Raw genomic sequence first — 12,819 nt, 5'->3', positions numbered from 1 at the left:
CATCTTTTAGACGAGTTCATACATTAAAAAAATCTGGAAGAATGAATTCCAAACTATTAATACTGATGATATGTTTCACCCATACCATACCCATGGCTGACCTGGTTCAAATCCACCAGGCGCTCCTTGGCAACTCTATGGGGCAGTTCTACTCTGTCCCATAGGGTCGCTATGAGTCGGAATTGACTCGAAAGCAATGAGTACGGTATGGGTAAAATGTATGATAATGTCATAGCTCTAGTAAAATGTTCCAGATGTTTAAAGTACAGTACTTTTGTGCTTTTCTAATACTTGATAAGGAAAAAAACTACAATTTGGGGAGGGTAGGATGGAAAGGGGAGAAAATGGAAGGAGAAAGTTGGGGGGTTTCTGGATTCAACTTACATTTTGATAATTTATATAACATTAAAATTCCAAATGTCCATTTCTAAATACTTCAAGGTACAACCACTGAGAGTTAATCTTGAACATGTATTATCTCTCAGTCAGAACTTGGCCAAAGTTTATTTTCAAACTAAACGTCAGTCTACCAAGGCGTGAAGGTAGCGGGATCCCAAGGCATTACATGTCACACTAAATCAAGAAGTGAAGGTGGTGGGATCACAAGGCGTTACATGTCACACTAAATCAAGAAGTGAAGGTAGCGGGATCCCAAGGCATTACATGTCACACTAAATCAAAAAGTGAAGGTAGCGGGATCCCAAGGCATTACATGTCACACTAAATCAAGAAGTGAAGGTAGCGGGATCCCAAAGCATTACATGTCACACTAAATCAAAAAGTGAAGGTAGCGGGATCCCAAGGCATTACATGTCACACTAAATCAAGAAGTGAAGGTAGCGGGATCCCAAGGCATTACATGTCACACTAAATCAAGAAGTGAAGGTGGTGGGATCACAAGGCGTTACATGTCACACTAAATCAGGAAGTGAAGGTAGCGGGATCCCAAGGCATTACATGTCACACTAAATCAAGGAGTGAAGGTAGCGGGATCCCAAGGCATTACATGTCACACTAAATCAAGGAGTGAAGGTAGCGGGATCCCAAGGCATTACATGTCACACTAAATCAAGAAGTGAAGGTAGCGGGATCCCAAGGCATTACATGTCACACTAAATCAAGAAGTGAAGGTAGCGGGATCCCAAGGCATTACATGTCACACTAAATCAGGAAGTGAAGGTAGCGGGATCCCAAGGCATTACATGTCACACTAAATCAAGAAGTGAAGGTAGCGGGATCCCAAGGCATTACATGTCACACTAAATCAAGGAGAGAAGGTAGCGGGATCCCAAGGCATTACATGTCACACTAAATCAAGAAGTGAAGGTAGCGGGATCCCAAGGCATTACATGTCACACTAAATCAAGAAGTGAAGGTAGCGGGATCCCAAGGCATTACATGTCACACTAAATCAAGAAGTGAAGGTAGCGGGATCCCAAGGCATTACATGTCACACTAAATTAGGAAGTGAAGGTAGCGGGATCCCAAGGCATTACATGTCACACTAAATCAAGAAGTGAAGGTAGCGGGATCCCAAGGCATTACATGTCACACTAAATCAAGAAGTGAAGGTAGCGGGATCCCAAGGCATTACATGTCACACTAAATCAGGAAGTGAAGGTAGCGGGATCCCAAGGCATTACATGTCACACTAAATCAGGAAGTGAAGGTAGCGGGATCCCAAGGCATTACATGTCACACTAAATCAAGAAGTGAAGGTAGCGGGATCCCAAGGTATTACATGTCACACTAAATCAAGGAGTGAAGGTAGCGGGATCCCAAGGCATTACATGTCACACTAAATCAAGAAGTGAAGGTAGCGGGACCCCAAGGCATTACATGTCACACTAAATCAAGAAGTGAAGGTAGCGGGATCCCAAGGCATTACATGTCACACTAAATCAAGGAGAGAAGGTAGCGGGATCACAAGGCATTACATGTCACACTAAATCAAGGAGTGAAGGTAGCGGGATCCCAAGGCATTACATGTCACACTAAATCAAGAAGTGAAGGTGGTGGGATCACAAGGCGTTACATGTCACACTAAATCAGGAAGTGAAGGTAGCGGGATCACAAGGCATTACATGTCACACTAAATCAAGGAGTGAAGGTGGCGGGATGACAAGGCGTTACATGTCACACTAAATCAAGAAGTGAAGGTAGCGGGATCCCAAGGCATTACATGTCACACTAAATCAAGGCGAGAAGGTAGCGGGATCACAAGGCATTACATGTCACACTAAATCAAGAAGTGAAGGTAGCGGGATCCCAAGGCATTACATGTCACACTAAATCAAGAAGTGAAGGTAGCGGGATCCCAAGGCATTACATGTCACACTAAATCAAGGAGAGAAGGTAGCGGGATCCCAAGGCATTACATGTCACACTAAATCAAGAAGTGAAGGTAGCGGGATCCCAAGGCATTACATGTCACACTAAATCAAGAAGTGAAGGTAGCGGGATCCCAAGGCATTACATGTCACACTAAATCAAGAAGTGAAGGTAGCGGGATCCCAAGGCATTACATGTCACACTAAATCAGGAAGTGAAGGTAGCGGGATCCCAAGGCATTACATGTCACACTAAATCAAGAAGTGAAGGTAGCGGGATCCCAAGGCATTACATGTCACACTAAATCAAGAAGTGAAGGTAGCGGGATCCCAAGGCATTACATGTCACACTAAATCAGGAAGTGAAGGTAGCGGGATCCCAAGGCATTACATGTCACACTAAATCAGGAAGTGAAGGTAGCGGGATCCCAAGGCATTACATGTCACACTAAATCAAGAAGTGAAGGTAGCGGGATCCCAAGGCATTACATGTCACACTAAATCAAGGAGTGAAGGTAGCGGGATCCCAAGGCATTACATGTCACACTAAATCAAGGAGTGAAGGTAGCGGGATCCCAAGGCATTACATGTCACACTAAATCAAGAAGTGAAGGTAGCGGGATCCCAAGGCATTACATGTCACACTAAATCAAGGAGAGAAGGTAGCGGGATCACAAGGCATTACATGTCACACTAAATCAAGGAGTGAAGGTAGCGGGATCCCAAGGCATTACATGTCACACTAAATCAAGAAGTGAAGGTGGTGGGATCACAAGGCGTTACATGTCACACTAAATCAGGAAGTGAAGGTAGCGGGATCACAAGGCATTACATGTCACACTAAATCAAGGAGTGAAGGTGGCGGGATGACAAGGCGTTACATGTCACACTAAATCAAGAAGTGAAGGTAGCGGGATCCCAAGGCATTACATGTCACACTAAATCAAGGCGAGAAGGTAGCGGGATCACAAGGCATTACATGTCACACTAAATCAAGGAGTGAAGGTAGCGGGATCCCAAGGCATTACATGTCACACTAAATCAAGGAGTGAAGGTAGCGGGATCACAAGGCATTACATGTCACACTAAATCAAGAAGTGAAGGTGGTGGGATCACAAGGCGTTACATGTCACACTAAATCAAGAAGTGAAGGTAGTGGGATCCCAAAGCATTACATGTCACACTAAATCAAGGAGTGAAGGTAGCGGGATCCCAAGGCATTACATGTCACACTAAATCAAGGAGTGAAGGTAGCGGGATCACAAGGCATTACATGTCACACTAAATCAAGAAGTGAAGGTGGCGGGATGACAAGGCGTTACATGTCACACTAAATCAGGAAGTGAAGGTAGCGGGATCCCAAGGCATTACATGTCACACTAAATCAAGAAGTGAAGGTAGCGGGATCACAAGGCACTACATGTCACACTAAATCAAGGAGTGAAGGTAGCGGGATCCCAAGGCACTACATGTCACACTAAATCAAGAAGTGAAGGTAGCGGGATCCCAAGGCATTACATGTCACACTAAATCAAGGAGCGAAGGTAGCGGGATCCCAAGGCATTACATGTCACACTAAATCAAGGAGCGAAGGTAGCGGGATCCCAAGGCATTACATGTCACACTAAATCGAGGAGCGAAGGTAGCGGGATCACAAGGCATTACATGTCACACTAAATCAAGGAGTGAAGGTAGCGGGATCCCAAGGCATTACATGTCACACTAAATCAAGAAGTGAAGGTAGCGGGATCCCAAGGCATTACATGTCACACTAAATCAAGAAGTGAAGGTAGCGGGATCCCAAGGCATTACATGTCACACTATATCAAGAAGTGAAGGTAGCAGGATCACAAGGCACTACATGTCACACTAAATCAAGAGGTGACGGTAGCAGGATCACAAGGCATTACATGTCACACTAAATCAAGAAGTGAAGGTAGCGGGATCAAGCTTTTATCAAGAAATTACCCCAAGGCCGTGTTGGATTTTGTAATAATCCAAATTTTATTGAACAATAAATTTAGTTTCCAATATCTATGAGATTCTTTTATAAATTACTCTAAAGATCACTGTTGGAAATCTAAATGACTAAAAAATCAAGATAAAAAATGTTTCTAGGGAAAGAGCTATATATTTCACTTGTGAAGTACCTATGTTCTTCAGATCAAATTCTGCTATCCCAGGACCAGTAAATACGATAATTTGGCCAATACCTTAACCAAAAACAAAACCAAAACCAAACCCAGTGCCATCAAGTCGATTCCGACTCATAACGACCCTATAGGACAGAGCAGAACTGCCCCATAGAGTCTCCAAGGAGCGCCTGGCGGATTCAAACTGCCGACCCTTTGGTTAGCAGCCGTAGCACTTAATCACTACACCACCAGGGCTTCCACCTTAACCAAAGAACAGGATTATTACCTACTGAGGAACAGAAGCTATGGATGCCTGCCAGTCCTTATACTGCACTTAATTAGAAGAACAAAACTATTTTAACACACTGTTCTCTGAAACGAATTCTCAAAAAAGAATTGGGTCAGGTTCACTATTCCCAAAGGGAATGAAGGACAACTGAATAAAAACTAGAAGAAAAATAGTCTAGTTGCAATTCTATTTTAAAAATTCTTATTAAAAACCAAAGTCAAGATTATCACTTACTGAACACACACACACATAAACATTCTAACATATCGATAAAGATATAGATTAGTATTTACCAGGACAGTTCTCATTTCAAAACGAAAATAAAAACAATAACCTGTTACAATAAATTCCTTAAAAATAGTGATGCCAAAGCCATCATGTTGTTGTTGTTACTGTGGGCCGTGAAGTCTAACACTGACTCATATCAATCCTAGAGGACAGAGTAGAACTGTCCCAAAGGGTTTTCGAGGAGGTAATCAGAATCGACTCGACAGCACTGGTGAGGGGGGGGATCTTTACGGGAGCAGATTGCCAGGTCTTTTCTCCCGTGGAGTGACTGGTGGGTTCTAACCATCAACCTTTCGGTTAGCAGCCAAGCATTTAACCACTGTGCCACCAGGGCTCCTAAAGCCATTATACTCACCTACAAAAGAGAATTAACGTAGAAAAGAAAGGCAGCTTAATGCACAACCATAATAGCTTGTCTTGCAAAGTTCAAAAAGAATTTATGCCTGCAAGTTGATGTCAGAAATTATTTTCCCATTCTGAGCCTCAGCCTTCTCAGATATGAAACATGTAGTGAAAATGAACGAGATATAACTGATGTAGCGTTGCACTGGCACTGTTAGATTCTGTCAAGTCAAAAGAGAACGAGACACAGTCTGGTCCTGAGCCATCCTCACAACTGTTGCTATGCTTGAGCCTGTCATTGTAGCCACTGTGTCAATCCATCTTGTCTTCCTCTCTTTCGCTGACATCCTTCTTCAGGGATTGGTCCCTCCTGATAACATGTCCAAAGTTAAGTGAGACGCAGTCTCGCCATCCTTGTTTCTAAGGAGCATTCTGGCTGTACTTCTTCCAAGACAGACTTGTACCTTCTTCTGGCAGTCCATGGTATATTTAATATTCTTTGCCAACACCGTAATTCAAAGGCATCGATTTTTCTTCGGTCTTCCTTATTCATTGTCCAGCTTTTGCATGCATATGAGGCGACTGAAAACCATAGAAATGCTGGGTAATTGCAATTACGTGACAGTGAAGTCACTTTTAGAGTCAGTATTAATTGAAAGAGCAATATGCCTACAATGCAACGTAAGGTCAGGTATTCTAATATGAATAACCCATTGGCACTGAGTTGATTCAGACTCATAGCAACCCTATACGACAGAGCAGAACTGCCCATAGGATTTGCAAGGCTGGTATCATTGCGGACGCAGACTGGTACATCTTTCTTTCTCCCCTTGAACAGCTCGGGGGTTCAAGTTGCCAACCTTTCAGTTATCAGCCAAGCGCTTAACCACTCAAATACGAATAGTAAAGATTAAAGACTTGAAAAAAACACCTTGAAGAATTCCACACAGCACAAGAACTGTGGCTTTTAGAAGCCCAGATTGAAGGTAGACTAGACTGGACTTACCCAAGGTTAGGGGTTAGCAGAGCAAATGGGGCAAGGCAGAAAGGGAGTGAGGACATTAATTAAGGGTGGCTGTGACAAAGGGGCTAAGGTACTGATTAACAGAGGAGAGACAGGTGAGGAATGGGCCGGCCGTGAGCAAGAGGGCAATTAACTGAACGAAAAGGGAGGGAGGGCGATAAGGACGGAGATACTTGGTGCTATCTCCTAGCCCCACCTTCACCCACTCGATTCAAAATTCCAGAAGTAGTGTCCAGACGTTTTGAAAAAGCTCCCTGGGTGAAGCTGGTGTATACTCCTAAGTGAGAGCCACTGGAAAGGAAGTACTGTTTTATTTTTTTAAAGCAAGTATACTGAACAAGCCAGGAAATCACGATTGGTAGTTTTTTTTTTTTTGGCACTTAATATACTTAAAAGGTTAAAGTTTCAGGGGAGAGTGTTCAAGGTGTAGCTTTTGGAGGGAATGCTTAATTATAAAATAATAAACCCACTGCTGTCGAGTCGATTCCGACTCCATAGTAACCCTGTAAGACAGAGTAGAACTGCCCCATAGAGTTTCCAAGAAGCTCCTGGCGGATTCAAACTGCTGACCTCTTGGTTAGCAGCCTTAGCACTTAACCACTATGCCATCAGCATTTCCATAAAATAAAAATAATATTAGCAGCATATATTATTAAATAGATATATAGTTAAATAATCTCAATAGCTAACACTTATGGAATGCTTACTATGTACCAGAAATTAGTAGTAAGTAATATAAAATAATTTACATTATTTTCTTATTTAGTCTTCATAAAATCCTACAGGTACAGATACTATAATCCCTATTTCACAAATAAGGAGAAAGAGACACAAAAAGCTTAAACGATTTTTTCAAAGGTGTACTGTAAGAAAGTGTGGGAATTGGGATTCAAAACCCCTCTATCATCCTGTCACTGCTGGCACGGCCAAATAACCATGAGGACAGGGACCTGGACAACTGCTCAGAGTCCCTGAAGCTGCCCATGACTATGGCAGAAAGTGGAGTGGGACAAACCAAGGTCCAACTTCCTCAACAAACAAGGTTGGTGGATGGCAGCAATAAGTTGTTGCTATGTGCCGTCGATTCCGACTCACAGTGACCCTACGGGACAGACTAAAACTGCCCCATAGTTTCCGAGGCTGTAAATCTTTGCAGGAGCAGATCGCCGGGTCTATTCTCCTGCAGGAAATTTTTTGAGGTGACGAAACTGTTCTTTAACTTAATTGTAGTGATGTTTGCACAAATCTATATATGTGTTTAAATTCAAAGAAATGTACAACCTCAAAAAAGGTCTATTTTATTCTATGTTAATTTTTTTAAAAAAGTCATTATATTTTAGAATACAAACATACATTTTGGATTAAAAAAAAAAATACATATAAATGGCTGGAAGGATATACTCCAAAATCTTAATAGTGGTTACGGCAGTATGGTGGAACTGCAGTGATTCTTGCTCTTTTTTTAAGTTTTCCTTACACTTTTCTGTTTTCTCCAAATTTCCAGCATTTAACTTATTACTTGTATAATTCAGGGAATTTTTTTTTTCCCCAAATGAAATTAAGAATGGAAAATACTACTAAATGGGCTTAATTTTTCTTACTCATTTCTTAAATGTTCTTTTTCTCACATTCACTAACAACCTCTTCTCCCAAAATAGCTTTGTTCAAATTTATTTTGTTAACCACTGAGAGCTGAAGACTTTACAGCTTAGCTTTCTTTCTATTGTGTCCCAAGAAAAGCACTTAGCCTGATGCAAAATCCTTACCTTGCTCAGTTTCGTTTTCTCAGACTTTCAAAGAGCTTCCTGCATTTACCTATTAAGTTGGTCAACCACAGAACACTATACTAAATTCAGAGATCAGAACTTAAATCAAAGATACTTTAATATGATTCCACCGAGCAAAGTTCAAGTAAATAATGGAAGTAAGTAGTATCTGCCTCAGGTTCTTAAAATGAGTAACTGGAAGAAGGGAAATTCTCACTTCTTCTAAAGGTAAAAGATTACATCAAACTGCCAGGAAAAAAAGTGTGCATTGTGGGTACTTCTCTGCTTTGCTATTGGAAATAGCTCTAGATTCAGACCATTCTACATGGTGGGGGTTTTGATTTTAAAGAAATTTAGAACTAGAAAGGAAGTGAGAGATATTTGAATCCAAAGCCCTCACTTTGCCAATATTTTAAATCAAATATGAGAACCAGAATTCTATGCCTGCTCCTTGTCTGACTGGTTAGTTGCAAAGAAAAAAGTACAGATGATAAGTATAATTAATTTACGTCACCTCCTGCTTGCTATCCCCAAAGCATTGTTTATTTATTCATTCATTCGACTGGTTTTATTATCTTCACAGAGACACAGGGAGGGTTCTGCCACTGTGGGGGACACAAAAGTGCACTGGAATTCTGTCAGGAAGCACTTAAGAAATTCAACCACATGAGCTCAGCAGAAAGAAAAAGTAGACAAGGGAAGAGAGTGGGCGGGAGGGAAGGAGAGAAACAGAAACACAGAGAACGTTTTAAATAGCACAGCAGTCATGCCGGCCTCCCCACAACAGCTGTGAGCTGGGCTGAGCCTAAGGCCCGCCTCGAGTCTGCTGCTCTCAGTTCCGCTCTCACGTGCCTAGGTGCCCACGTCTCACTGAGCCGCAGGGCTTTAGTTTTTAAAGATCCATTTTCTTTCACGAAACCCTGGTGGCGTAGTGGTTAAGTGCTATGGCTGCTAACCAAAAGGTCTGCAGTTTGCATCCACCAGGCCTTCCTTGGAAACTCTGTGGGGCAGTTCTACCCTATCTTGTAGGGTCACTATGAGTCGGAATCTACTTGGCAGCAATGGTTTTTCTGGTTTTCCTTCATACAAAACTAAAGCCAGCTTTTTAATTGCTGTGCTACAATCCCTGCCCTCAAGAAGTGTGCTCACTTATTGGGAATAAAATTCAAACTGGGGAATAATACAGCACACATGAAAATATGTACCACAGGAGCTAGGGAAAAAAACTGCTGTGCGCTAAAACGTGAAGGGACGAGATAGAAAGGCCGGGGGATAAGGGGGTAAAGAATGGGAAACAACATATCTGCAACAGGAGATCAGATTATAGAAATACTTTTAAAAATCATACACTAGAATGTAGGCCAGGGGATAGTTAACAAAGGAGAGGGAAGTGGGCTTCCCATATGACAGGAGGGAGTCGGGGGGCCTGTGTTTAAATGGAGAGCACATGCCCCATCCAGAGAGGGCAGTCAGGCAGTCACTACTCAGCTCCAGTCTCTCCTGGGAGTATGGACCCAGGTTACCATGCCTTCCAATTCTTTACGTGTTTTTACCAAAGTTCAAGAAAGAGGAGATAAACAATGGAACAAGATTCCTGAGCAACCAAGAGCAACACTTCTACTTTGTAACAGGAAGAATGAAGGAAAGGAGTAACAAAAGGTCCAGCTAAAGAAGCAGGCTTGGGCCTGGCTATTAAACAAACCAACAAAAAAAACCAAACCCCGTGCCGTGCCACTAAGCTGATTCCAACTCATAGCAACCCCGGGTGTCACAGAGTAGAACCAAGCTCCACGGAGTTTTCTTGGCTGTAATCTTTATGGAAGCAGGTCGCCAGGCCCTTCTTCCAAGGCACCTCTGGGTGAGTTCAAACCACCAACCTCTTTTGGTTGGTAGTCGAGTGTAAGCCATCTGCACCACCCTGGGTCTTGTACAGACAGGCTATTAGAGCATCAGAATTCTGAGTATTATTCTATCAACAACAGAAAGCCAGCAGATAAAAATAACTGGCAATATATGGGAGGGAAAGGATGAAAGGCTGTGGGGATGAGGGAAGGTAGTTTGTTAAGTTTTTTTTATAAGATAACAATGTCTTTAATATCTTTATACCCTTAAAGATAAGAGCAAAAATAGAAGGAGACGGTAATTCGTGACATGAAACAAGAGAGATGGGCTATCAGACCTGGGTCAGAAGCTACCTACAGACGAATGAAGGTGCGAATAAACTGGGAGTGGGAAGAGGAGAGAAGACAGGAAGAGTCTGCAGAGCACAGTCCCAGCGGATCAACCAAACCCACAACAGAGAGTAATGAGAGGAATGAAAAACTGATCTAACAAAAAGTGCTGCTCGGAAAGGTACAATGAACGTAAATATCCGAAGGGGAGCTGGGCTAGACAACAGCAGGGATGCCCCGTAAAATTAAAGAAAGTAAGCATTCGCACCAGTCATGTGCCTGGAAGGTCTTCAAGAAATTCATAATTGGAGATAGTACAGTCTCTGCTTTGAGGTTTGGCCACATCCCCAAACTTTCAAATCTAGGAAAGTAAAAGGAGAAGGTACTAAGAATACAATCAAATGAGAAATAATTAATTGTCCTACATACCAGTACAATTAATTGTTGAAGCTGAAGAAAATTAGAACAAGCCCACGAGAGCCAAAGTATGACCTTCAGTATATCCCACTTAGAATTAATTAGCACAATTAATTATTTCCTCCGGTTGAAGTCTCACCATCCTCACTTCCAAGGAGCAATCTGGCTGTATTTCTTCCCAGACTTGTTCATTCTTTGGGCAGTCCGCGGTGTATCCAATATTATTCGCCCACACCACAACTCAAAGGCATTGATTCTTCTCCTGTCTTGCTTACTCGTTGTCCACCTTTCGCATGCGTGAGAGGCAACTGAAAACACCCATGGCTTGGGTCAGACGTGCCTTAGTCCTCAAAGTGACATCTTTTCTTCTTAACGCTTTATATACACACACACATACACTAGACACACACCGGAAGTATTATATATACAGTCTCGCATTGCTTAACATCCATGATACCGTCTGTGAAGTAGGACCTCATGTGACGGACGTTGTGTGAACAAACATGCTCTGCGGCTACAGCTCCTCCTCTCGGCACTGAAGCCCTGAATTCCTGTGCCCTCAGCTGGTCTGTGTGCTTTGGGGCGGGTAGGAGGGGTGTGTCCAGGCTCCAGGCAGCGGGACTGGGGGTTATTCCACCTGTGGCCCTGCCACCCTCGCTTCCTCATGAACCATACCCATACCAGGGAGCCCACTGACCTGGGGTAAGCAGGCCTCATCACGCACGAGCTCTGGTTCTGACTTCGGCACCTTAAAGGATGTTGGAAAGCGTTAAGCCCAACCTCTTCCTTGTACAGACAGATGAAAAAGACCCAGGGAGGTACTCTGTCACACAACACACTCAAGACACAACAAAGATTAGAATCCCAGGCCTCTTATTATTCATTGCTCTGTAGGGAATAAAGAGCACAGCCTTATGGGACCACAGACACGTATGTAGTCAGACGCTGCCTGAATGAACGTGATGTGGCGCACGACTGTATCTGTGTGTGTGTGTGTTTATACACACACTCAGCTCCTCTGAAAATCTGGGTGTACAGACAAGTTTAGGAACTACTACCAAAAGGCAGGGGTCAAGGTTGGCAAACTTTTCCTGTAAAGGACCAGAGGAAATATTCTAGACTATGTACGCCAAAAGGCAAAATTGAGAATATTAAGTAGGTATTTAAGTAACAAATTTATTTTCTAACAAATTTCTACAAACTTTTATGACAAAATGCAAAATATAAAAATAATAATTGAATATAATTTTTTGTAATGTTGTTAGTAGCCCTGGAGTTGATTCCAACTCATGTCATCCCCATGTGTCCAGAGCAGAGCTGCTAGCTCTGTAGGGTTTTCAAGGCTCTGACCTTTCAGAAGACCACTAGGCCTGACTTCCGAAGCATCTCTTGGTGGGTCTGAACTGCCAACCTTTCGGCTGGTAGTCAAAAAAAAAAAAAAAAACACTCAACTATTTGCAACACTCAGGGACTCCCATAAACAGATCTATTAATAAAAAAAAACTGAATTCTCTTTGGGGGGAATAACATTTTGCTTAACTGGGGTTCAAAGTTAGGTTTTCCTATCATCAAATCAATTACAAATGTTCATCTATGAAGATCTTTTTAGCTGAAAAGACTTTTGTAAAGGATTTGGCCCATGCGTTGTAGTTTACCCACCTCAGCTGTAAGGTAAAAAAAAAAAAAAAAGGTATGGAGCAACAAAAAGAGCCACCGCTCCTACCCTAAAGCAGTTTACAAGTCAGTTAAAGAAACTGGGAACAGCAAAGGAAAACAACAGCGAAGACCAGGAAGAAGTATTCTGAATGTCACAGGCTGCCCAGCAGGCAACTCCTAACCTTTTCAAGGAGGAACATTCTTTTTTAATGTAAAAATCTGGGGCAGCCTTCTAAGATAGTAGTTCTTTTAGCACCAACTGGAATAGACTGGATGGCATTGGGAGAGAGGGGAGGAGCAAATGTCCATAACAAAAACAACCATAAATTCTGTAACGATTTTAATGGATTTCTTACAAATCAAAACAGCAGATCCATGTATTTGAAAGGCATTAGCACGTA

The 12,819-nt window shown here is 42.4% G+C and overlaps 1 protein-coding gene across 4 annotated transcripts in view; it reads right to left on the bottom strand.

Annotated features, from left to right (window-relative positions):
- The window catches only part of LPGAT1 (lysophosphatidylglycerol acyltransferase 1), a 106,626-nt gene that overhangs the window by 81,759 nt on the left and 12,048 nt on the right, over window positions 1-12,819 (bottom strand). The window lies entirely within an intron of this gene.

The sequence above is a fragment of the Loxodonta africana genome, chromosome 25, assembly GCF_030014295.1.
Source record: "Loxodonta africana isolate mLoxAfr1 chromosome 25, mLoxAfr1.hap2, whole genome shotgun sequence".
Lineage (NCBI taxonomy): Eukaryota > Metazoa > Chordata > Mammalia > Proboscidea > Elephantidae > Loxodonta > Loxodonta africana.
Note: the sequence above shows the minus strand (reverse complement) of the source record. Positions and strands in the feature narration are given on the sequence as shown.